The sequence below is a fragment of the Saccopteryx leptura genome, chromosome 8 (assembly GCF_036850995.1).
Source record: "Saccopteryx leptura isolate mSacLep1 chromosome 8, mSacLep1_pri_phased_curated, whole genome shotgun sequence".
Taxonomy (NCBI): Eukaryota; Metazoa; Chordata; class Mammalia; order Chiroptera; family Emballonuridae; genus Saccopteryx; species Saccopteryx leptura.
In genome coordinates, this window is record NC_089510.1 from 72,187,873 (window position 1) to 72,214,652 (window position 26,780).

At 42.6% G+C, this 26,780-nt stretch overlaps 1 long non-coding RNA gene across 6 annotated transcripts in view; it reads right to left on the reverse strand.

Annotated features, from left to right (window-relative positions):
* Positions 1-1,489: 1,489 nt before the first annotated feature.
* LOC136379855 (uncharacterized) overlaps positions 1,490-26,780 on the reverse strand; it is a 127,404-nt gene continuing 102,113 nt past the window's right edge. For 2 of the 6 annotated variants that reach the window (XR_010746807.1, XR_010746810.1), the window contains exons 5-7: positions 10,466-10,670; positions 9,999-10,036; positions 4,531-7,711 (exon numbers count right to left, since the gene is read on the reverse strand). This is a non-coding gene — a long non-coding RNA (uncharacterized lncRNA). Of the gene's footprint in view, positions 4,467-4,530; positions 7,712-9,484; positions 10,037-10,465; positions 10,671-26,780 lie in introns of those variants that run through there. The other 4 variants (XR_010746809.1, XR_010746812.1, XR_010746808.1 and 1 more) reach the window with 4 other exon arrangements.

A 26,780-nucleotide genomic window follows, 5' to 3' on the forward strand; every position in this document is an offset into this window, starting at 1 on the left:
TCCACAATGTCAGAGATTTAGTCTTTCTGTCTTTGTACAAGTTGGAGGACTGCCTCATATCTATTGTAGAGGTAGTCAAGTGCACTCATTTGATGAATAGCAGGCAGTTAACAATACTCAACACAAACAGGATAACTTTTGGTTTCTCTAGTAAATTAAGTTCTATAATCATGAATTATGCTTATCAACACAAAATATACCAGATATATTCATAATATCAAGAGATAAGAAAAAAATCTAATATTGTAGAAACTAGCAGCCAAATAGTTGACTAAATTTTTCACTGTGCATTCTGATTTTCTTTTCTTTCCTCCTCTTTTCTTTCTTTTTTGTGACAGAGACAGAGAGAGACACACAGAGAGAGGGACAGATAGGGACAGACAGGAAGGGAGAGAGATGAGAAGCATCAATTCTTCATTGCAGCACCTTGGTTGTTCATCAATTGCTTTCTCATATGTGCCTTGATGGGGCAGGGGCTTCAGCAGAACAAGTGACCCCTTACTCAAAACAGTGACCTTGGGTTTCAAGCTAGTGACCATGGGGTCATGTCTATGATCCCACGCTCAAGCCAGCAAACCTGCGCTCAATCTGGTGAGCCCACGCTCAAATCAGATGAGCTTTCAAACCTGGGTCCTCTGCCTCCCAGTCCAGCACTCTATCTACTGCGCCACCGCTTGGTCAGGCTGCATTGTGATTTTCTAAGTTGACGCGAAATACACTTTTCCTTTCAGAAGAATACAGAATATTTATATGCCTGGTTGACTTGTTTAAAAACATCATTAAGAAATTATTCTACCATTTAAGATATAATCTTATTTTGCAAAAATTATATTAATCTGTCCATACTAACAATACATTCAGGAAAGAGAGAAAGAGAGAGAGAGAGAGAGAGCACGAAAGAGAAAGAGAGAGAACAAACACATCTTTGATACAACAATATATTGTACAGGATGACTTAAAAGAAAAATGAAGAATTGCTGATCTTTATTTATGCTTTTCAATGTTAGTATGATGCTTCTACATACTTACATACAAATCAAATGTAGCACTTTGACAGTATTTCTTTTCAAATTTCTGAAATAATTTCTCTTCTTTCTCCTCTTCCTCTTCTTCTTCTTTTGAAACTTATGAAGTTTACATGAAAAATAATAGCTTAACTGACTTATAAAGACAATAAGAGAGAAATTGCCAGAATCTATTACATTAAAAGTTGAACTCTCAGCATGACTAGGTGGTGGCACAGTGTATATAGAGCATTGGACTGGGACATGGAGGACCCAGGTTCAAAACCCCAAGGTTGCTAGCTTAAGCGTGGGCTCATCTCCTTTGAGCAAGGCTCACCAGTTTGAGCCCAAGGTTGCTGGCTTGAGCAAGGGGTCACTTGCTCTGCTGTAAACCCCTGGTCAAGGCACATATAAGAGAGCATTTAATGAACAACTAAGGTACCGCAACAAAGAATTGATGCTTCTCATCTCTCTCCTTTCCTGTCTCTCTGTCTCTATCTGCCCCTCTCTCTGTCTCTGTCACAAAAAAAAAGAAAAGAAAAAAAAAGTTGACCTCTCAGGATTGGATTTTGGTTGTTAAGAAGTCTTGATATTATACTTGAGGGTTCTCTGACTTGTTGTAAGTTTAACTGAAGTAAGTGTTCTATTGTGTATAGCATATCAGTTGTGCATAATATATTGCATTAGACAAGATGCTCTACATTTTAAAACAAAACTACCTAAAAACTCAGGAAGGAGGGAAGGAAAAAGGAGAGAAGGAGAGAGGGAGGGAGGAGAGAGAAGAAAAGAAGAAAGAACAGAAAGAAAGGAAGGAAGAGAGGCAGGGAGGAAACTGTGGCAGCTGTTAAAAACACACAGGAACAAAATGAATGAGGTTGGTAATGAAAAAAGAAACTTAAAGATTTCAAAAAGCATCTAAACAAATATAACAATGTTAATGTAAATCCTTAGTTTTATATTTTCTTAATTTGCAAATTAGTAGAGAAGAGATGAGAAATGTGAATTTTAGGGTTTGATTATTTATATTCAAACCAATCAACAACAATCTCAGTCTCATACCACGTTGTAACTGACAAACCTTAGCACTGAAATGGTTCTATGTCATTATCAATACAACCTCATAAATGCAACATCCAACCAGAGCAGCTGATTTCCTTTTCTGGATGCTTTCATTTTTAAAAAACTTGACCTCATTTGTCTGGCTGCCAGCATAATTCAGGAGCAAAAGCCTTAATTTAAGTATATATAAAATGACTAATTTAATTGTATACTATTTAAAATAAAAAAAACAACTTAGAATTTCCACATTAATACCCACACTACCAATATTATATAATTAAAAAAATATAATAAAAAACCAAAGAATCACATGGTGATATCCTTTTATATTTCTTGATTTCTGTATGTTTACATAGATTACATCAATATCAGGTTAACTAAACCTTTCACTTATTGTTTCTAGAGTATTTTGTAAACTTTATTTTAACATGGAGAATAAAAACCCAAAAGCAGTCTTATACAACTTTGTTCATGCAGACTTGCTAAGATGTTAAAAGATACCTGAAAACCAACAGGGCCAGGGCTGGAGAGTGAGGCGGCTAGGAAGATATTGCTAAATTGTACATACCTTCAACTAGATGAGTAAGGTCTGAGGATCCAAGTTAAAACATGGTGACTATAGTTGATAATACTGTTTTAAATAATTAAAATTTGTTGAGAGTTGAACTTAAATGTTCTCACATACTCACAAAAAAGATAAATATGTGAGGTGATGGATGTTAATTAACTAGATGGGAGAAGTCCTTTCATAGTGTGTACATGTATCAAATCATCATGATGTACATCTTAAATATTTATTTTATTGGCCAATTATACCTCAATATAGCTGGAAAAAAAACACTAGAAGGAAACTCATTTATAGCACTCTATAACAATCACTTTCATGTTCTCAAATAATTACTTAACATGCAGAACCTGTTTCTATAGGCTTATTTATTGTTATATTTTATTTTGAAATATATAGTCTATAGTTTTTATGTACATTAAAAAAGTCTCAGGTAGTTATTTAATGTATATAGGGCTGCCCATGTTTAACTTTTAGAAATTAAGACCTTTATCTAGAAAAAGACCATCAAAATATATATATACACAAAGGAAAACAATAGTTAGCATATTCACTTTTAAGTGAATAGAATTTTTCAGTCATGCCTTTTAACTTTTTTTTTAATCTGTAAAACATAAAGACTTTTGCTTTTTAACACAAAATCTCCCTTTTCAGGGATGTAGCACACAAAAAAATAATTAAAGAGCTTATTGCTACAGGTTAATCACTTGAAATAGAAGCTTTATAACATCTGAGTTGGAATTCCAGTTCTTCTATTTATCGGCCAGATCACAATATGCAAATCACTCAGCTTCCTCATTGGTAGAATGGGATTAATAATATTTGTTTATTTCATAACATAATTCTAAGGATCAAACAAAATTATGAGCTGAGAAGTGCTTTGTAAACTATAGAGTATTACACAAATTTAAGATTTTTTTTGAATAATAATTTTATCTAATTGAGAAATTATGATTTATGTAAGATATCATCCCTAAGAAGGAGTTTGATATCTAAGCACAAGTACCACTTTGGAACCATGTATTTAACCAATAGGAAGCAGAGTGTCACTCTGGTAACCCTGTGACAGATTAAGAACGTGAAAGAAAATGATCTACAGTTAGAGCCATGCTATAGTAGGTGGACAGTGTAATCGCGAGGGCAACTCTTAATACAAAGAAAGCGGAAACATGAGTCTGAAGTGGGGGAATATCATCAAAGGTACTCTTTATCAAGAGTGAAACTTTGAAATCCATCTATTTAAGATTAATCACTATTCTTTCAGTTAAGCTGTTGTCATCTCTAACTTTCCCTGAGTAGAAAATAATCTACACTTCCAACTAAGTTATTCATGGTCCAATTTGTTCTCAGAATACTATAATAGGCTTTGAGAAGATAAGTTTTATAATAGGGATTTAACATAGTGAGAAGCCAAGACACAGGCCTTCAAACACAAAGAGTATATATATACATAAACTGCTTTGTCCCTTCTCTCTCTGCTTCTACTCTGCCTTGCCCCCTCTCCCAAAAGGACACTCGCCCCTACTTAAAATCTAATTTTTACAAAGGATTCAGATAAAAATGCCATCTCAACAACTTCATAATAAAATTTGTTTAGCTTTTGCACTGTTGCTTTGAACCATTTTTCAACAGCGCCGGGAAAAGGTGAAAACTTTGAGTAAAGTACCACTGGAAGAAGGAATGCTGTGAAGGGTTTTAAGAAAGCGAAACATTCAAAATCTTCGCTCTTGGCAGTTCAGTCTTGCTTGATGACCACATTTACATACTGAGCTCACAGGCTAGAACTCTCAAAGAGAACTCTACTTTCCTGGAGAAAATAAAGCATTCAGGGTGGCATCCTGAAAAAAAAAACAAAACAAAGAAAGAAAGAAGAAAGAAAAAAAGTCACTGATGACTTATCTACATTATTTTTTATTTTCCAAGTTAATTCAGAGACACTATTAACTTCCTGTTTTCTCTATACAAGATCTAACTTTCTATCTTTACCATTTTTATCTCATTTGTATCCAAATGAATAATACATTGGCTATTTGTTCTACAAAGTAGCAAGGTCCTTGTAATGCAGCACAAGTTTATTTTCATTCCAGACTTTTTTTAAGGTGCTTTATTTTCCCATTATAAACATTTTAAGACACACACACAATTTAATATTTAAAATATTAGAAAATCCCTTAATGTATTTTAAGAACTAGCTTCCTTTTTCTGTACATGTTACATCCCTGTTGTACCTATTTTATTGCAAGCCAGGCTATTTATTTGCATATTTGTAACTAAGTATATAAAAAGATAAAGATGTATGGATTTACTGAGTATATTCAAAACTATTCTTTGATTTAAAAGTCTTACAAATCAATAAGATTTCTGTAACAAATACACATTTTGAACTTTTTTCTATAAAAGATAATTTTGTTAAATTGTTTTTTAATGTGCTTTTAATGATTTCTAGGACTCACACCTCCCTACTTGCTTTCCAAACTGTTTATACTGTCCCCAATAACACTCAGTGGAAAGCTGTCATTCCTGGCTAAATCCTTACTTAGGGTGGATGCTATGCCTCCGTGAGACAGGGTCAGGAGGTCAAAATCGATTCTGGAGGCCACCTGGAGAGTCCAGGCCATGAACTGACTCAAAAAATTTATATCAGAGCCGAAATAGTCCACCTCCCAGGGTCAGAGCTGGCCTGACACTCCAACCACAGGCTGGGGCATGCTAGACCGCGCTCAGAGAGAGGCCAGAGTTGTTGACCCTGCTAGCTGACCTCTTCAAACTTCAGGAGAATTTTTTTGGCAGTTACCACGGTGACTGGGTACTCTAAAAGCTTATTCTTCTTACTGAAAGGAGGAAAAAAAATTAGGAAAAAATATGTTAAAACCCATCTTGCAGAAATGCCCATCACAGTTAAAGTTAAAAAAAAAAAAAAAAAAGAATTGAGGGAGCTTTAAATTGTCTATTTCTTTGATATGAATTTCCACTTCTATTCCAAAGAAGCTGGAATTGGTAAGGTGCTTGGAACAGCAAGATTTCACATTTGCAACAGAAATAGCTTTTGTTTTTCAACCAATAGCTGACAACAATCTGGATGATGTATTAAAATACTTTTTAAACAATCTAATTTACTTGGAAATTCTAATATCTCTCTGCTTTTCCTTGAGAATAATCAGCTTTGAACTAAGATCCATTTTAAATACTAATCTATTAAGGAAATAAACTATAACTAAATACTCATTTTTGCATCAGAAACATACTCATAATCTTTTTCCCAAAGAGAAAAGAATCCGTTTTTGCTTGACTTGAAATAATAAAATTAGGAGAAAAGCAAAAGGTTATTACCATTACACAGTTTATCTTTTACCAAATGACCAAAGAAAAAATAATACATACATTAAAAATAACATACTAAAAATACTCCATATTTAACAAAAGAATGCCAGGAGGAAAAAAAACACAATGTGTACTTTATTTTAGTGCAATACACATTGAAGCTAAAATACCTAGCTATTGAATGTTTTTTTTTTATATTAATACCAAATGCTATCTTGTCCTAAAGTTCTACAACAATGAAAATACTTATGATTTAAAATTTAATTTTCTATGGTATAAACCTATGCACATTATAAACCTCTATCAGTTTTTTGTTTTCTTTTCTTTTTGGTGACAGATTATGATACAAAATACTTTGAAATGGCTTCTATATGTAACTTGAAATTAGACAAGAATTGTAATAATTTAGAGGTTTAATATTCTTTAATCATAGTAATAATTGGTTTTTTTTAAATATTTTATTTATTGATTTTTTAGAGAGAGAGGAGTGAGAGAGAGAGACAGAGAGAGAGAGAAGGGGGAGGAGCAGGAAGCATCAACTCCCATATGTGCCCTGACCAGGCAAGCCCAAGGTTTCAAACCGGCGACCTCAGTGTTCCAGGTCGACGCTTTATCCCACTGCGCCACCACAGGCCCATAGTAATAACTGTTTTAAAAAAAATACCTGTGTACTGCACAATGACTTTTTATAAAGTAAAATCATTGACTTCTAGTGTCACTGTTGCTCTGGCCCTTCTTCAATTTTCTCATGCAAGTCTTGAAAAGACCTTTTCTAGAATTTGGGTGGTGAGTGTGTGTGTGAGAGAGAGAGATTGAGAGATAGAGAGAGAGAGAGTCCAGAAGTTCATGAGCACTACAAATGATCAAGCATTGGTGAGGGGAGGCTGGATTTGCATTATAAAGAGCAGTGGCTATATAACAAAACAATGTCTTTGACCTAAAATATCATTTCTCATCTTGACTCTAAGCCAAGAAAAAAAAATGATGAATTACAGAAATGTAGTAACTGACAGTCTAAAAATGAATACTGAAATTTCAGAGGAATATTTTGACTTAATCTTGAATGTTCATTTTGCTGTGACCTATTTTCACTGTTTTGTAACCACCACTACATTCCCAGAACAGAATGGACATAATATCCAGGATCTATTAATTAACCTTAAAACAAAATATCATATAATTCAGGATATAATTTCCTTTCTTGTCTTGTGTTCAAAACAGCCAGTGGAAGGGAAGATCAGAGATAGAGTATGAGATGATTTTGCCATGTGATCCAACTGTACTTTGCTAAAGCATGCGAGTCTCTCAGTTAAACAGTGTGGTCCCTGCCTGTACAGAGTGGGCCAGCAGGTTGGTGAGTCACTGCACTGTGATGCCAGCTTATTCTCTAGGAGGAACTCAGACTGTCCTTCTCAGCCGGGAACTCTTGGCAAGCTTCCTTAAAGACCTGGCTGGTGGCTGGCAAAGCCTGAGGAACTCTCCAACAGGAAATGAGGTACTCCTTAGGTTTTGAAAAGAGATGACAGAAGTCTTAAAATGAGGCAAGCCAGACCAGAATCTCCTAAACCACAGGCCTTATCTTGAGTGAAACATTATGTCTAAATTGGATCTGGAGTTCAAGTTTAAGACAATGGTTCATTTATATGCAAGAACACAAGGCCAAGTCTCTTGGTTTGGTTTCCTCTAGTTGAATTTAGGCTCTTTCCCAGGAAAAGACCAGAAAACTGTTGTCAGGCTTCTGCACAAACTTTTACTGAAGGGACTGGAAAAGAAAGAGATATTTTATTCAGTAACTCATAGATCTGGATCTCTTATGTTGAAAATTCACAAATATGTGACAAAACTACAGGATTTAGGGACTGAAGGGGCCCTAGGAGATTATCCTGCTCTGTGTCCTTACATGTGGGAAATCTGAAGCCCAGAAACAAACTGCCTCACATTCACACTATTAATGACATGCCTCAACTGGAGCCTAGATCCTGCTTGGCATTTCTAGCCCCATGTTCTCCACTACAACATGAGGCCCTTCTCTCTGGGGCAAAGAAATTATATGTCCACCACACTGGTAGACACATACAAGACCTTGGAGACAGTTATCCTGAGACCACGGGATACAATGACTACAAAACTCATTCAAGTTACAGTTCCAGGAAACAACTTGAGGTACCATCCAAGCAGAAATTCCCTCAAGTCAGGCAGTGAAACAGTAAAATACTATGTGTTGCAGAAGCTTCAAAATTCGCAGGCACTTATGGCTGAGGGTAACAAGGGTGTGTTAATATTGCTTCTGCAGCTAAATGATTTTTATTGACTTGTTATGGCTAATAAGCACTGATTGATTGTCTTTTAACCTGTGCAGAGTCTCTACTCTGCTAGGTTTGTAATTAAATACGGAGAAGCAGGTCTCTGGGTGTTAGTCTATCTAGGTTTCCAGCAGATGAAAGAATCTGTCCAAATAATCACAAGTACAGGTTACGATGGCTGCCAGTCCAGGAAGGGCTTAATCTGGTCTTTCTTTAGCGTTTCTCTAATTTATTTCAGTTTGAACTTGTATCTATTAGGATCAGTGGATCCTGAAAATGAAATAATAAAAAAAGTCCTGTAGAAAAAAATGTGGAATGTATTGCTGATACCCCAAACTGCCACTTGTCAACTGCATTCAGCTATAACATTTATTTTCTATATCATGTATTTTCAGTGTGGTCCCCAAATTCCCCTTCTAAATTGTGATGGTATTTGGGAGATCATAATTTAATTCTGAGAATTTGGCTCAGGAACTCAGAGGAAAAAATGAGTTAGAAATAAGAATCTAAAGGGAGGAGGGACCACGCCTCTAAAGGGAGGGTCCCTCTATGCTAAGGGACCAATGGTTTCATAGGAAAGGAGGCTGGTGTTTAGGAAGACACGTGATTAAGAGGTGAAGGTAATTGTAGTCAGGTAGTCCTTAACTCCCATCTAGAATTTCAAAGAAATGCTCTATCCTTTCCATAGATCCCAATGGATGTTAGTTAAGAGTGGCATTTTTGGTGGTAATCACATGTTAACATTTTGCAGCAGGGATAGAAAACTACTCTGAGGCTGGTTCTGAAGAATGTTTGCATGGCAACTCACGGTCAAAGCTCTGATGACACTTAGCTACCCACCCCACGCAGTGGGTATGCATTCATTGTCCTTTCTCAGAACATTTTAGTGGTCTCCCTTTGACCCAGAAGCAGATTTCTTTCCCCAAAAGAGAGTTGTTAAAGGAAGCTTCTTGGCAGAAGGAAACTTTCTGATACACATTCTTTTTTTTGGAATCAAGAAGGAGAGGCCAGAGAGCTGAGCAGTAGACAAAAGTGAGGAAGGGTGAAATTAAACGTGAGAACTTCCTGCTCGGTTCTGAGCTCCACCGCCAGGACCAGAGAGGCTGTGCTCCAGGACAGCGTGGAGGAGAGAGGAGCTGGTTGCCCACCCCAGCTTCTCGGCTTGCCTTCAGACTTTCTCAGAGCTGTTCTCTCAGTCCCAGTAAACCCAGCGCTCCCAGCTAAACACTTACCCACTGGAGAGCTCCTAGAAGGACACAGCCAGGGGCAACTTGACCAGTGCCTGCCTGCTGCCAAGTCATAACCACTTGAAAAAAGGCTCTCCTTTGGCACTTCTCATAGGCTCCCCAGAAAATTGTTAAAGATGGAAGATTTGAAACTGAATGTTAATGATGGTCAGAAAAGAGGAGTGAGGCACAGCAGCTGCTCCAGCCCAGAGAAAGGCCAGCCTTTGGGCCTCCACACCCACCAGTCCAACAAGAGAAAGAGAAAAGGAGGAGCGAAGTTGGGAAGGTTTCGACATTAGAGTGGCAGTCCTGGCCCTGGGCATCTGAGAATCATACACACCCACAATTACAAAAGAAAAGACAAAAACAAACAAAAACCCAAAGCAAAACTTCAAACTTCAGGGTCTCAGTCCCAGGTTCTTCAAATGAACTGTGGGCCCAAGAACACAAATTTTTGCAGAATGAAGGATACGGGGTAGGAGGGGAAATAGGGAAGCCCTGCCTCCTCCTGGCATCTCACCCACTGGGAACAGCACAGCCGGAGTCTGGGCACTGAGTCTGTGGAGGACGTGCAGAGAAGGCACGAGGTGTGTAGGAGAAAAAGCAGTTCTCCCCTGGGTCCCCAGGGCTTGTGTGGAGTCACTGCCGTTGAGTTAATGTTCCTTTTCCTTCCTCTGCCTAACTGGGCCGTATCTAGATGAGAAGCCACAAAATAATACCATCTTCCTAAACTCAGGTACCCAAGAGTAAAACTTTAGGAAAAGTTACATATTGCCAATGACAAACTCTGACTGACAAATTGTCAAGAATCAAGCCTTCAACCTGCTGGGATGGCTTTCAGGCAATAAAGAAGCAGATCTGCCCAGGGGTGGCCAGGGAACAGGCCTGAGTCGGGTTGGTTGTGCCCATAGCCCCCGCCCAGCCACAGCCTGCCCCCCCCCCCACAGGGGAATGCGCTCGGTTGCAGGGGGACCGCAGGGAGCCTACCAGCCGCTCCAGCTTGGCTCTTTCTTCCTGTCAGACTGCGCAGAGGAGCCTCTCTCTTCCTAGTTCTCCAATTACCCTTCTGGGCGCGCCTGTCTCAAGCACTCTTCATTTACAGTCATGTTTCCCGAGTTTTCCTTTGTTTGAAATCTTGGGCCTGCAAGACCTTGGCATGTGTTGTATGTCTAGTTGCATGCCTGTCTGTATCCTGTGACAGAGAAAACTATTAGGAATTGACGCTCAAGATAAATAACAATAATTTTTTTTTTAACCTGTAGATGCATTGGAAGAAGGTATGCATATTTAATCATTTCAGAACTTGTTAAATCTGACAAAGATCTTTCAAAGTGTTTGCAGGTTAGTGCCTCTATGAACAGTTTCACACTCCCTCTCCCCCCACCACACACACACACACACACACACACACACACACACTCACACTTTCACAGGGGTGCCCTTTGATTTGTATTTTACACTTTGGGTTCACTCTCTGTTTTTAATTCAGGAGCAACTTTAAACACATACGTTGAGCTAAATATAAATTTTCTGTGTAAGTAATTTCTTGTATGGTTTACAAATTCACTTACCCAGTCATAAGGCTTCACATTAAATTATCAGTCATTGCCCTCCTAGGAGGTTGATTTAGCTACAAATATTTGGGTTCACAATTTAATTGATTCTTCCACTTTTGCTCATTTCCCTGAACTCTATAAATGAACTGCATTGTCATATAATCGATAGGGAAAACTCAGCTGTCATAGATCTTTAGCAACAGAAATAAGACGATCTGGCATTTCTGAGTTTGAGAAATATGCTGTTTGGATGACAGGAGACCAGAACTACCCAGCTGGCTTAAATGTCCATGGTCTCTCTGAACCAGGAGGACCGACCTGCTGAGATTTGCTGAGATACTGCAAATAGGCTCCTCTCCTGGTTAGAGACCAGGTGCTTGCTCCCCTGTTCCTTCCAGAAACAAGTAGCATAACAGTGCGGTGATCTGGGATTCAAAGCATGTCTAAGCTTATCTGAGTCTGCTTGCTCTCATAACATTTATAACAGAATTTCAAATAAGGTGGTTTTCTCCCCAGACCAATAGGCAATTCAGATTTGGATTTTAGAATTAAAATTTGAAACTAAACGTCCAACAATTTCAAAACCAATCCTTTGAAGCCCTAGGTTATTCCCATCAATGTGACCAGGATTTCTGCAGTATCTAAATCCTCTAGCTTGAAAGTAAGTGAATGGCAGCTGATCATAAGTAACATGAACCGGTAAATCTCCAGCAGGCTGTTTCTCTGCCTCAGTGTCACTGCCTCTTGTTGCATGCTTAGCCTTCTCGCCACAATCTGCCACGGACAAACGCTGCCACGTCAGACCAGAGCATGAAGAAGATGTAATCCGTCCTTATCTGTATTCTCTCCTCCTTTATCTATGATGTATTCTTCCGTACTTTTAACTTAATGACTTTTTTACCAAGGGAATTTTTTTTTTTAAAAAGTGGTACTGGGCAGACCCACTGGGAAATCTATTCCTCTTGGTAAATTAGATTATGTAATAAACTCATTAATTTATCTCAGAAGAACCATGTTAAAAAGCCTCATGACCTTGCCATGCTATGTGTTCTTTACATAGCAAAGGTGAAAGGGAACCTGATTCATGAATCTGCTCTGTCAGTGAATAGATAGATGTATTAAACATTATAGTTCAGAAAAGTGACAGAGGGGATCAGACAGTAGCAAGCTAAGTGAGACAAATTCAGTTTATAACTTTAAGGCATGGATGCATAAAAATTGTCTTTCCTAAAACTCAAGTTGTTGAAGCTTGCATTTCCCACATCTACTATTGCTAAAATCTTTGGGATGAACTACAAAACTCTAATTAATTCATTTGTCATCAGGGCATCACTGTATCAAGCCAGGTATTTTGCTCCTATTCAACTCTAGAAGAAAATGAGACAACATGGGCTATTATCGAAAGCTCAGCATTCGTGCCAACATTTCAAATTGGCCTCATTTTACATCTAAGAAGCCCCCAACTCATTCAGACTATGTCTTGGCAACCTTGCTCTAGCCCCCAAACAAGACTGTTAACACAGTGGAATTTACCCATTATCATAGAAAAGGCTTCACAGGCTTCTCCATAGTGGCAAGTTGACATTTAGAAACTGCATCATGCAGAAGGGGTGAAAACCCATCAGGAACCAAGTCGCTTATTTGCAAAGAAACTGCCCAGGGTGTGTGGGGATAGTAGGAGCAGGAGAAGAGGAGGGAGGGAAAGAACTAGGCACACAATAACCAGGCTGTGAATGACTTTGCCCTGATGTCCATTGAGGGCAGGTAACTGATAAAAAGAGTCCTTTTCTTGGATTCATCAGAGTGTGAATTTACCTTATTTACAATTATGAAAAATGACTAACCCCACCCCAGCCCTGTACACTGAAGAGCCTTATTTTTGTCAGAAATATGGTGCATTAAACCATCTCACTTTTGATTCTTAGACATAAATCATAAATTTGAGGATTTGCCTGAATTCTTTTTAAGTAATTTTTTTCAATTACAGTTTACATTTGATACTATTTTGTATTAGTTTCAGATAGATTTGCTTACATTCTTAATCACACGATGCAAAGATATCATACACTAGATACGGAGGAGGTACTGGACAACTCCACCGTAGGGCTTTAAACCTCATAAGTGTTCATTTCTCTCTCAACTTGCGTATACTACCTGTTCCCCAACTCTCCCCAGCAAATATTTTTCCCCCTTACTCTCTGTAATTGAAACTTAAGAGCGCACAAACCACCTGACCTGTGGTGGCACAGTGGATAAAGCATCAACCTATAATGCTGAGGGCACTGGCTCAAAACCCCAGGCTTGCCTGGTCAAGGCACATACAAGAAGCAATTACTACAAGTTAATGCTTTCTTCCCGCTCCTCTTCCCCACTTCTCTCTCTGTTCCCTATAAAATCAATTAAAAAAAAGAAGAGTTGCACAAACCATGAGCAAGAGGTAACTACTTGTTTGCAATGCTATTTATGAAACACTTCTTTTTTTCTCCCCAAGCATCCACCCCAAGGGAATAAGTAATGCACTAAGCTTCCACTCAACTAGGTCTGAGAGAAAAGAGGGAGGGGTTGCAAGAGTATCTTCACCACTGCAATGGTCTGGCCGCCAGCACCTGCTTTCTCACCCAGTTCCCCCGGCACACGCTCTGCTTCATTTTACAAACATATCTGGGTCTCCATTTATCTGTTAAAATAGCCCAGGGTGTTTGCCAGAAGTATTGTGCCACTATTGCTGGCACATTTGTCTCTCTGTCTAATGTCTGTCATTACACAAAGCATTCTACAAAGCTAATTTCCAACCCTGAAAATATACTCTTACTGCAGAAGTCATTACATTAGCATAACAAGCACAAAGTTCCAAGGTGGTAATTTGGTTATAGATCTGAAATGTTTCCTGTTCTATTAGATCGATGTCGAGGTATGAGGTTGCTCCCGCTAGGACTAGAATCAGGGTCAGACAAGTCCCCGCTTAAGGGAAGTTCTGCAGGGGTAACTTCGTTCTTGGGAACTCAAAGTGAGGTAAAAGTTTTAAGTTTCACCTGCCCAAGTTGGGACATTTCTTAAAGAACCAAGATGCCTCCATCTCTCTTTTTTTTCTTCCTCTTTCTGTACCCTTGATTACCAAGAAAATATGTCTTAAATGGTATTCTTCCACAGGTGTTTGATTGGACTTCAGCATATGTTAGAACTTCCATCTTAAGCAATACAAGCACTTTTGGGTGCTTTTGTTGGGGGTTCGGTTTGGAAAATTGACCTCAGTCTGCCGTGCAAGTTGTGGAGGTGCAGATTAGTGGCAACTGTGCAGAGTCCGGGGATAGTGGTGGTGGGAAGGGTCAGTAAAGAGGAGACGCATTCAGATGTTAATTTACACCTGAAAACACTGAACGCAGTCACCCATAAGGGTGGGGGGCGGCTGAAATTTATCATGAATACTGGCCCTTAGTGCTTTCTTGCAGAAGATGAAAGTTGAAATGAAAAGGTAAAATAGTCTAAAAGTTATGGTAACAGGAAGAAGAAAGGGAGTAAGACAGCCTTGATGAGTTCATGAAAATCTATTTAGCTACCAGTCATGAATCTATTTCAACTTTCCTTCTCAGTGTAGTTTTAAGATGCAACGGAGATAGTCTTTTCCTCTTTACTAAAGATTTGGAGATTGTATATTAAATCCAAGCATACTGACAGGTAATAAGAATGAAGAATTAGTTTCATTTTTCTACCATTGGGATTGGTTTTTTTGTTTTGCATAGTCTTTTGGTTTAATAACTGCTACCTACCTTGCTTAGAGGAATCACAAAGTACGTCCTGAGTAACTAAGGAAGAAAAACCTTCTACATTCCAACACTGTCTGTCACCTCAAACATAGCAAAGGGTTCATTCAGACCCCAGGACCACACTGAGGCATTAATTAGGCTGATGAAATCCATCGAAATGTATGAATTCAGCATAATCAAGTTTCTACTGCAGACTATCGTTAAGGAATACGTGAGCAGCTGGGAGAATAGAAAGTACTGTTAGAGTTAACTCATGCATGTAATTGAGTATATTTAACATAACCATTTTAATGATCAGTGATTAAAAGTGCATCTTACTTAAATGGTGTATCCTCTGCAGTTTGTTCATATCAACTCGATAATATTCTCGAAAGGAAAAAGTAGGGATTCAAATTTCTAAACAAGATCTTCTTTGAACTTGAAAGGAAAAGCAGTAAAGTGAACGGCAAAGAAAGAAAAAGTACCCTGTGCGTGCAAACAGCCACACGGCTGTGATACAAATAATCACCATTTCAGGCACCTTCTGTGCTTCGCTCAAAGTATTAGCAATACTGTATATACAAGTGATTTTCTTTCCTCCCTCAAAAAAGATGTATTTTATTAAAGGTGTCTTCTTCTGTCCGGCAAGATTATTTTTTTAAGAGAGAAGTCAAGTCTGCTCAAATCCTGATGATTTTAAAAGCTTCTCTTAGGGACCTGGGAAGTTTATCTTTCCAATTCTTCTTCCAACCTGTTAGGCTGGCTTATTTTAGCGGACCTCACCTCTGTGAAGACAGCACTGGGAAGGGAGAGCATCAGGAGCAGAAAGAGGCGCCTGGATATGGCAGTCTAGGGCCACAAACAGGAGAAGCCCCCAAAGGGGTTTGAGCTGTTCAAATGAGCGAGGGGCCTAAACCGAAAGCCCACGCTTACACTCTGTTCTGCTTGATTCACTCAGACCTGGCCAGATAAATGAAGTCATTGTGGGCCCATTCACAAACCAGCCCAACTCTTTTTGTAGTTCTCAGCTGTTGCACCCAAAACACTCCAATCACGAGTTGCTCAGGAAGCAATAGAGAGAAGTTGCTTTAGCTCTACCACTAACAGTGTGTAACCCCCACATCCACAGCTCTGCACTGTGAGGGTGTCAGGGAAGGGATTCAGTTGGTCTAGCTCCCCAAAGTTGCCTCACATGGCTCTTTTTATCCCCCCTCACTCTTGCTGTCGCCTCCTCCGGCCACAGACCAATCTAGGCACCCCCTCAAAATAGAGTTTGCAAAGTGGTATACCCTGAAGGCCTGGGAGTTGTACTGCGATTCTCACAAACCTAAGAGACAGAAAGGAAGGCACAAGCACATCAAAGTATTTGGGGGCTTACTATGTGCTTGCTGCAAACAAAACAAGCATATGCTAAGGAGAAATTCATTGGAAGCTTTCCTTTCTCTCAGAATCATGTCTGCCTTTGCTTAGAGGGACAGCTCTTGGGAAATTGGTTCCATCAAGAAGCTCACCCGCACCCAATGTGTAGTCTATAAATATAGTGGAAGAGTCATGTCAGGGGTAGTCAGTGCAAGAGAATCTGGAGTCTTGAAAGCATCTTTTTCTTCTGGCTATGGTGGCACTTAAATGATAATGCGGGCAATGGAGCTAGGAGATTTATATCTTTTGGAAAGTAGGGCGAGCCAGATGGTAATAGCGTCATTAACACACAAACTTGGGATGTGCAAGTGAAGCTTGAAATTGGGAAAGAGATCAGGAGAACAAAGGGGGCTGCTGTTGAAAGGCTACCCCTCTTCTGCCGGCCAAAGCTAAGAGCCTCTTGGTACTGGGGTCTGCTCCTGCCCAGAGCGGGATAATAAATGACAGTTTCCCCCCCTTCCCTGTTGTGACTTAGAAGGCACTGAGAAAACTTTTGCAATAGGCAAATGTGGCACTTATTTATGTGTAACCCTTTGTAGTCTGAAGTGGCAGGAATGGGCCTTTAATTCAACTGCACTCCCACCCCACCCCCACCCTAGTGTGATAAGTTCTTGCAATTGTTGAGCTTATGAGTTTTATGAAATCAGAGTGCTGCTTGTTTCACGTTTCAGACAAAAGTTCATTTTCCTTCGCTTATGTAAACAGTAAGTAAATATTAAAGGTTGAACAGCACCATCTCTTTCATTTTGGTGATATGGGTTGGTGTGAAGGTGTTGGGGAGGGGGCCAAACTCCAGTTTTACTTTGGAAATCCTTAATGTTAAGTTAAACTCCCACTGAAATGAATAGTTGTAATTCAGAGAGTACAGAGAAGGCATTCAAACAAGATTAGCAATGGCATTAATAATAATAATGCATGTTTATAATAAACACCCACATAAACATCTATAAACAGGTAGAGCAGTTTGGAACTAAAGAAAACGAAATCAATAACTTTGTTTTCCGTTTTATTAATGCATTGTGTGTGTGTGTGTGTGTGTGTGTGTGTGTGTGTGTGTGTCTCCTGGGAAGACAGCAAAGGTAACGGTCATTAAGGTCATTAAGTACTGAAGGACTTGAATGATGCCCGTTAGCAACAAAAACAGTGACAATGTCTAAACTAAAATCGAACGTTTTTCTTCCCTTTTTCTTCCTTAAAAAAAAAAAAAAAAAAGTACTGGAGCTCTTTAAAAGCCCGGAGGACTTACCCTCAAGGCATTATTTGGAGAAAAAACTGAGACTGGCCGTTCGTCACAGGCAGTTGTAAAGGGTTTCAAAGGGCCGATCAAACGATCGCCAGAGTAATCTACATTCAAGTCCGGATGGTGGTGTTACAGCACACACCTGCGGGGTGTTTGCTGTCCGTGCCCCTCGCCGAGCTACAAATCATCATTAAAGCGAGCTGCTTCAGCTTCCCAGCTTCTAGATAAGAGTTACTTGGGACAGTTCACTTTGATATACTTACAGCTCGCAACTGACAAGCAAGCTATTTTGGAGCTCAAACCAGAGCCCACACCCTAGTGTGCATGGCGAGGTTAGGAGGGTATTGTAGTGGAGGTAACAGGGAGGTAATTGTAAAAGTCTGTTTCTTCAATTTTCCCAAACAGAATCAACACACACACACACACACACACACACACACACACACACGAAACCCGGTTAGAAGCAGCTGAAACCCGCCTCGAGTTTTCTACTGAGTACTCCTTCAAAACTTCACTGTGTTTGCCACAACTTTTAACCGACTCAGATCACGGACACCATCTCGCAACCCCAGTTCCTCATCTCCTCTCTTTTACACACACAAACACTCGGACTAGTACTCTCTCTCCCTCGAGTGCAGGATTACATTTTTCTCAAACAGGACCTGGGTCTAGTTTGAAACTTTCACTTTTGATTTATTCGTTTGGGATTATATACCCTTCCCCCCTTGCTATGACGACACTGCCCTCACTATCCTCACCTGGAGAGGAAAAAAGAATCCGGAGTTGCGTAAAAAGAAACTGGACAACTGGAGGCGGGGAAGGGGGAGGAAGGTCGGTTTCTGCCTGCTGCCTGCCTGGGTGTCCGCAAGCTCAGCAACCCGTGTGCTCCCCATCTGGGGGCGGGGGAGAAATAACCCACTGCCGGTTATGCCAAGATCAACACTCGGAGTGAATGTATCAATAGACCAATTTTCTGGTCCCACCGCGAGCTTTTTCATTTCAATCCAGAGTGGAGGCGTTTGCGCTGCGCAAGACGCACCAGCACCACAGCGTCAGGAACGAGAGGGCGCTAGATGCGGGAGGCGCACATATGGAAATTACTCATTAGGAAGGGGTGTGGTTACCGCGCAGTCCTCTCATACGTCCCTTTCTTTCTCTCTTTTGCGCAGCTTGCTAAATATGAGATTACAAACAAACAAACAAAGCCGAATCTGACTATACAGCCCCAGATCAAACACACTCCAGATACGTAATTCGCTTCATTCGGTGCTGCGGCCAGACCTGCGGCGCAGCGCGGGCCCCGACGCCGCCTGTGGCTTCAGCGCCCCCTCCACGCCGGCCCCAGCTTTCGCGGCTCGGAAAGCCAGGGCTCGCAGTGGCTTTTCGAAGGCACGGCACGTGGCCCTGACACTCCGTTTGTTACATGCTTTAAAACATCACACAAATGCTTCCACCAAGATGGTAACCCTCTGAGGGCTTCTGCTGATCTCAAAGGTCCTATCCTAGAGGGCGCCTGGAGGGGCGGGCGATAGTAGTGTTCTCTTTGGAGTCCCTCCCCCCAACTCAGACTAAAATAAAATGTCCCAGAGTGCCTGGCCAGGAAGCTTTTCCTGTTCATGGCACCTCGAATGAGGGAGTGGGGGGAGGGGGGACATTGAGGAAACTGTCACTGGACAGGGGCGATTTGACCGTTAAAGACCTGGGTTGAGATTATCAACCAGGGACCAGGTGCCCAAGAGTGAGTACAAGGAGACTGGAAAATCTAGAATGCATAATTCTGTGTCGAAATAAAATGTTTGGGTTTGGGGTGGGATGGGGTGTAGGAAAGAAACAAAACAGAAAACCTCTTATATCCCACTTTGCTGCCTCCCTGGCCCCAGGTCCTCATAGTCCGCCTCTGTGGAGAGCTGGGGGGCGGATAATTGTACTTTTACGGTTTTGCTTCCTGCGTGGTCCGCCTCCCCAGCCCGGATCCCTGCCCGCGCTGCCCCAGCTGCGGGCCCCTTGGAGGAGCGCCTCCCAGTCCCCAGCCTCCCGCTGCCTGCAGGCCACCGAGCCTCAAAGCGCGCATTGTCCCGCGGGGGCGGGGAGGCCAGCGGGCCCTTGGAGAAGAATAACACTGCGCTCAACTCCTGTTAGGGAAAGTTTCCCAGTGCACTCCTTGTGGTAAAACACACTTTTCACGGGGCAGAGGGGGGACGGGGAGGGTTTGAAAATCCAGTGCCTTCTTTTAATTCCTCAAGGCTTCCCCTTGACACGTTTCAGGTTCTCAGAAAGGAAGAGTGTGGACCGTAAAGAAATTGGAAGGTGGCCGAAAATGTGGATATGACTCTAGAACCGTCGATGTGATGGTTTGAAAATGCGGTGGGAAGAAAAGGGGGGGGGGGGGTCTCCACCCTGGCGGAAGGCAGCTGCGGCGTTGGTGCCGCGCAGGAGGGAGGAGGAGTGGGGGAGAGGGCCCCAAGGGCGCGTGTGCAGGCGAAGCATTTCGCACCTCCTGTTTGTCTTAGAAGCGAGGGGTTTGTCTTAGAAGAGGGGGGCAGCGAATTGTTCTGTCTCCTGACAGGCAATAGAAGTTGAATAAAATAGAGAGGCGGGCACACGCAAAAAACAAAACCTGCTGTAGATTCGGAGTCTCTCTCCTTGACCCGAATTCCAAATGGTGGAGATTGATTTGCAAAGAACTCGAAGTCTTAGGACGCCAGAGCCAGCAGTCCACCAGAGACAGCAAAAGCCACGATAGAGAACCGTTAGAAGGCTTTGGGGACTAATGTAATTCGAGCAGCGGGGATACATTCCCTCTGAGCGCTTTGCCGTCTGCATTTGAGGGGTCTCTAGGTTTCACCTGCTCTTCTAGGCATTTGCAAATAGTGGCTCCTGTCCTTTGCCAAAAAAATGCCTAAAACATCTATACGCCAAGACACTGCGTTGGTGACTCCGTTTTAACAATCAAATCAAAACAAAATAAGACTTTAAAAAGCACAGGTCAGTGCTCTCAATGTCTAACAACCAAAGTGGCCGAAGGGGCGCATCAGTGGCTGTGGATTGAGAGGTGTGCTAATTTGGTGCGCGGACTCAATGCTTCCCTGCTAAACCGCAGTATAAAGGGCTGAAAAGCAAGCCCGATAAATGCTCTAATTGCTGCTGGAAGATTTAGGTGGTTGCTAGGATCTGAGGACTCACCACCACCACTTCTACAGAAAACCTCCAATGGAGTGTTTGGGCTGCATGTGTGAGGGTGGGGGTAGAATTTCCACAGCGAATAGTGTCCACATCTGCTGGAACTTCCATATCTAAGCTGTTCATTTACGGGAGCCAACTTATGAAATCTCCACAATTAGATCTTCATTGTTCTTCCTCCACAACACTGTCTAGAAAGAAAAGGTCTTCTCGGTCGGGGCCAATCCAACGAAGCGTTTGACGTTATTAAATAATAAAGCGATTGTGATTTACATTGTTGTTCAGAAAAAAAGGCCAATTATCCACTGTTATGTTGCCGTAAAGATCATATTAACTCAAATTAGTAATCAAACAGTATGTGAGCGTTTAAAAAAGTACAGCTGAACTGGGTGACAGCTACCACGACGTCTTCACTTTCACCAGCGAAGCCACCCGCTCCGCCGGAGCAGGAGGCAGTAGCCACGGACCCGCAAGAAGGAAGAAAGCAGCAAAGTGGTGATTAACGGTCTCCAGTGTTAATTATTCTCAATTAATCGCAAACAAGGCAAACCTTCTCTAGGTCCCCGGAAATTCCCTGGTTTGGATGCTCAGAGAATTCCGCCTTTCTGGGAGGGGTTTACAAGAAATGCAGAGCATGCCAACTCGCTGCAAGTGTCCCGGAGCGACAGTGCAGGGGGCAGGTGTGTGCGTGGAGGTGGCGCGCCGTGTGCACGGAGGGCAGGGAGCAGGTGTGTGCGTGGAGGTGGCGCGCGGTGCACACGGAGGGCAGGGAGCAGGTGTGTGCGTGGAGGTGGCGCGCCGTGTGCACGGAGGGCAGGGAGCAGGTGTGTGCGTGGAGGTGGCGCGCGGTGCGCACGGAGGGCACACTGCGTTTCCCAGAGGCTGGCGTGCGTCCCGACGCGGTGACCGGGGTGGGAAAGGCCCGCAGCATGCTCACACCCCTCGTGAAATCTTCCGTTTTCTCTACTCAAATCACTCTCCCTCGCCCTCTGTTATTAGGTTTATAACTCTTTGCCCACTTAAATTTGTGCAGCCAACCAAGGAAATCTAAATAGGTTTGAGTCGCCCCTTGGGTACAGAATGGAGGCTTTAATAAGAAAGATTAATTGTGGGTGTGTACCTGCCGGAAGACGGCGGCAGCTATCAAGTAGCGGCTGGCAGTGGGTCGAGGGGAGGGAGACGCCTCTCGTCCGAGGCCCAGACTTTAGTAGGCGCCGCAGGAATACTTAAGGCAGGCCACCCGGCAATTCACCACAAGCAGAGGGCTGCACGGAGCGGGGTGAGATCCATCTCTTGCAGTGTTATTTGAGGTTTTAAAGAACTTGGCCCTTATTCGGCCTACACATCAAACCCACTTGCCCCGTGCCCCGCCAGCCCCCGACTCCATGCCTCCTAGGAGGGTACAGGATCAATGCTGTCGCCGCTGCCCTGCGAAGTCACCCTATCCCACCCCCCACCCGCTGAACAATATTTAGGCGAATGATAAAAAAAAAAATGAGGTTTCTCTTCAAGGGCTATAAAGTTGGTATTTTTGTTGCCGTGATGAAAAACGTATATGGTTACATGTTGTTGTTTTTTAAATAAGCAAACAGGGAGTAATTTTCATGGGCACGATGCTCCGGCAAGTGTCGGCACAGAGGGAAACCGGGCAGTGGCCGCAGGGCCGTGGCCCCGCGCCGGCCAGCGCTGGGGGAACCGTCCTTGCCCGCACTGCCCTCTCCTCGCTCCTCCCTTTCTCCCAAAGGTTCAGATCCTAGACGAAGTGGCGAAGAGGGTGGGGACGAAGAGGAGCAGGAGCCAGGTGGGGGCAGCGGCATTGTAGGGGAGGGCGAAGGGATGGCCTAGAATAGTCTGATAGTGTTCCCTCCTTTGAATAATTCCATTTTAAAAAAGAGGCACCAAAGTCGGAGTTTAAACAAATGTAAAATGAAATCTTTGGAAAGTGCGGCTCTTGCAGCCATAGGGCAGCCAAAATGCGGTGACATCTTTGTGGACTTCTAAAACCCCTTTCCTAACCCCCTTCCCTATCTCCCACCCCTCTCCCCAGTAAAACCAATTCAGAACGGGGCAGACCCCACTCCACAAGATTAATGTCTGTTCATTTACGGGATTAACCCTCTCACACAGCATAATAAAATACTGGAGGTCCTTTTAAGTTTAAATAAATTCACGAATTTGTTCCTTCTCTCTTTCTCTGTTTGGCCTCTCTCGGGACATGAGAAAATAGTGCTTTGGGCCCCAAGTAAGTCTTAGAAGAACTTTTAACTCAGAGTTTCAGATCATCTGGAGTCTGTTGTGGGCACTGCTATTGGGAGAGAGTGGAGAGAACAGATTCACTTTAATCTATAGCTATACAATTTGATTTGGAACTCACGATCAACAATCAAGTTGTTTCTCCCAGACCTCAGCTGATTTTAATGTTGGTCATAGGAGCCACAAAATGTTCATTAAAGAAACCTAACCAAGGCTACTGTATGGCCACTTTGTGAACTCAGAACTATGGAGGGGGGGTATGAAAGTGTGAGTTGATGTCACGCTGGCTGTCAGTGTGTGGTCTATTGTGGAGAATGGTGCTTTTTGACTGAACAGAGGGAGCCCCCTCCCCCCTTCCCCAGCTCTACTGCACCTGCACTGGATGAGGGAGTCCCTGCCATTCAGCCCATCGCAGATTGTTCAAACAGAAGACATCTCTGACAGCACTCAATTCATTACATTTCTTCCTGCTTTTCAAACCAACACACACATACAAAATGAGTATTGCCAGCCATGACAGCCCAAAAAAAAAAAAAAAAAAATCTTAAAATACTTTATATGCAGCTAATTTGGAAGCTAACCATGAAATATTTTGTATCTTTAACTTGTAAGAGTTCTTGAAAAAAATTACCTGACTTTTTTCCTATTGAAAACATACTTCCATAGTTTACACAGAGATAGTAAGTTTGTAGAGCCACTGCGGTGTGGCTCAGGGAAGAGTTTCAATGGGGATGAAAGCAGAAACATGTAAGAGAGAAAAGCCCCGATTTATCTTATCAGAAGGGGCGGCTTGAAACGCATTCATAATTTATGCTGGTGAAACAGCTTGCTAATAGAGGTGGGGTACCCAAGAGTGTCTGGGCGGGCAGTGAGCAAAGCAAGAGACGGTGGTAAGGGAGGAAAGGAGGTTGAAGTGTGAACTAAACATTGAAATAAATTTCCTAACAACCAAGTCTTCCTCCATATGCTCAGGTTTATTTTGTCACCTTAGATTCCAAGATGTCTTTGCACCATTTCACAAAACAGATGAGAGTGTTTAGAAAGCTGATGAGAGAGTGTTAGTCTAGTTTAATAGAAGTTGAGGTAAACAAATTCTCACAAGGAAAACCTGGTTTTAAGATATTTTCCTCAGAGGTGGTAGGAAGGGGAAAACAAAGAAAGGGAAGAAGGCTTTCAGCAAGAGAACACAGGTTTCCCACTTAGAATCTCAGACTTACTAAACTGTAAAGTTATGGAATAACCCAGCTATGAGCTGATACTAAATTGACTGCATGTGAACTACTGGCTTCTTCTCAGCAAATTACTAGTCTGTTAGATCCTAGAACATAAGGCCTAGTTCCCAGGACCCCTCCCACTGGAAAGGGGTATTCAGTGAATTAAATTGATTTGTAAAGAAAACTTGGGAAGTGCATCTGCTAGAAATGGCGAGGTGCTCTAAACCCACAAATAATTCTAATTTACAGAGAACATGGACCAAATGTCTTCCTTATCTAAAGCTTAAATCCTGGTTCCAAGGAGTTCTCTCAGCAATATTTTCTCAAGTCTAATACATATAGAGAGCTAGTTATACAACTTATTAGATGGGGAAAGGGAAAATAAAAATGGACGGAGCTGGACGCATTCGTCTTAACTGTGACTCCATATCAGAACCGGAAAGCTCTTGGAAGTCCAATTCTTAATTCACCACTGAAACTTATCTAGGGCCAAATAAAATCAAGCTACGGTGTACTTTGTAAAGGCTTTTAGTGTGATTTGTTCAGCGGCTCAAAACAAAACAAACTAAAAACAACTCCTTCAGACCTGACAACAAACTCTAGCTAGCAAATCAAATAACTTTAAATCTATACAGGGAAGAAGGGCCTGCCTCCGAGCTCAGGCACCATGGTGTGGGGGGCTGCGTGCGTGAATGTACGTGCACTGAAGCTCTGTGTTTGGTTACGCTCTGGGGAAAGAGCCTCCGCAGCCTCCTAAGCTGGGGTTGGGTAGTGGGGATAGAGACCGGCTCCGCTGGCCTTGCCCTGCAAGTGTTCGGATTGCCCTTTCTGGAACACTCAAACGAATCACTTTATCCCCGAGGCCCTGCACGTGACGTCAGGCGGTGGGGGTGGGGGCGCAGTTCTGCTTCTGGCCTGGCCACCAGCGATAAGAAGAATTCACCATTCCTTTTAATACAGTAATTATTTTTCTGCTTTCGGCGGGTGGGGGCTGCTTCTGCCTGGAATGGCGGCATCCCTCCCTTCAGGAAGATGCCCAGGGATGCAAGTTTGCAGGATAACTTCCTACGCAAACCCCAAACCAGGGAGAACACTCCCCAAGACTAGAAAGTAGAGAAGGGCCCAAATTTTTGGATTGATCTCTGGTGTCTCAAATGAGAATCTCTCGCCTTCCCTATCACCTAACTATATTAAACAGTAAGAAAAGTAACGACTGTCACCTTTTTTGGGGGGGAGGGGGCAGTGGCTTTACACTCATCTTCTGCAACGTAAATACATACTATCCCTGTTTTTCAAACGGGAGAGCGAAGGGTCTGCATTCTCCCGTCCCTACTTGCTCTGATCCTGGAAGGGTCCGATATTCCAGGGAGCCCAGACAGCCCCCTGGCTTCCCACAGACACGCCATCCACAGCCGCTGGCGTCAGGGAGGACTAGGAGCTAGACTGCTACTGCTGAGCCTCGGCTCCAAACAAGGACAAGCTCTCAGAAGTAAAAGCCTGGGGTGAAAGGCAAGAGGAGGGCAGGACTTACATCATCAGACAACCCTGCGCTTTGGGAAGTTTGGGTCTTAGAACCGCCTTCAGGTTCACGAGGTCAACGTGCAGGAGAGTGGGGCCGGAGTCCTGGAGGTGGGGACCTCTGGAGGGGTACGGGCCCACAGCACCTCGGGTGACCTTCCAGACTCGCAGGACGCGGGACCCGCCAGAGTGGAGAGAAGAAATCGCGTCGTTTTGGCAGGACCCCAGCGGAGGGAACTTAAACCCCACGGGAACACCTTTCCCAGGGAGCCGTGTGGGGGCCTTGGTTAGGGCTGCGTGACACCAGGACCCTGGCCCGGTGCTAGCCGGTTTCAGCTTCCAGCTGCCGGAGCATCGCTCCGGGCGCTGGGCACCGTGCATTCCCTCGGGCTGGCCGGAAGCCCGTGCGCTCACTGCCCGTGTCACACCCTGCACCCTGCGCCGAAGCCCAGAGAGGGAGGCCAGTGATAGTTCAGAGAGCCAAAATTTTTACTAATAGAGCACACTGCATTCTCTACATGCAGGCAGAAAGAAGAGCAATAAAACAAATGACTCCTTGGAGCATTTAAATCACCTGACACTTCTTTGCAAAGTAGAGCAAGCATCTCAAATCCAAAGCCCCAAGGCAGCAAACATCTTTTCGTCCAGAAAGGATGTTCTATTTGCTTTTGAGAGAAATGGAGTCCAGAAATTAAAAAACGTCACACTAAAAATATAAAATAAAAGCCATCTAGACCTGCATACAGAAAGAGGGCTCTGTGCCCTGGGAAATCTTGGCCTTGTTTCAGTAATCCACCCTTCCCAAAGAGAAGTCTCTTAGTTAAAATAAGAAAGTCAAGTCCATTATTTCCTAAAGGCCACAGAAAGCAAAACAAAAACTGAAAACAAGAATTGTAAGTGGACAGCATCGTGAAAAGGGAGAGAGGTTATAAGTCTCCTTGGGTGATATCAGAGGTCATGTTTCCAGGAAATGTTTTAATAGAAAATAACTATGAAAGACGCCAAACCAATTCCCTGGCTTGGGCAATTTCTCAATCTTTGGAAAGTTCCTTCCACAGTTGCTCACTCTAGAACTCCGGAGGCTGTGTCCCTTTGAACTTTATCCATATTTTTCACAGTAAAGGTTAAGAGTTTCTCTCACTGTCTTTAAGATCCACTGCATAGACAGATCCCAAAGGA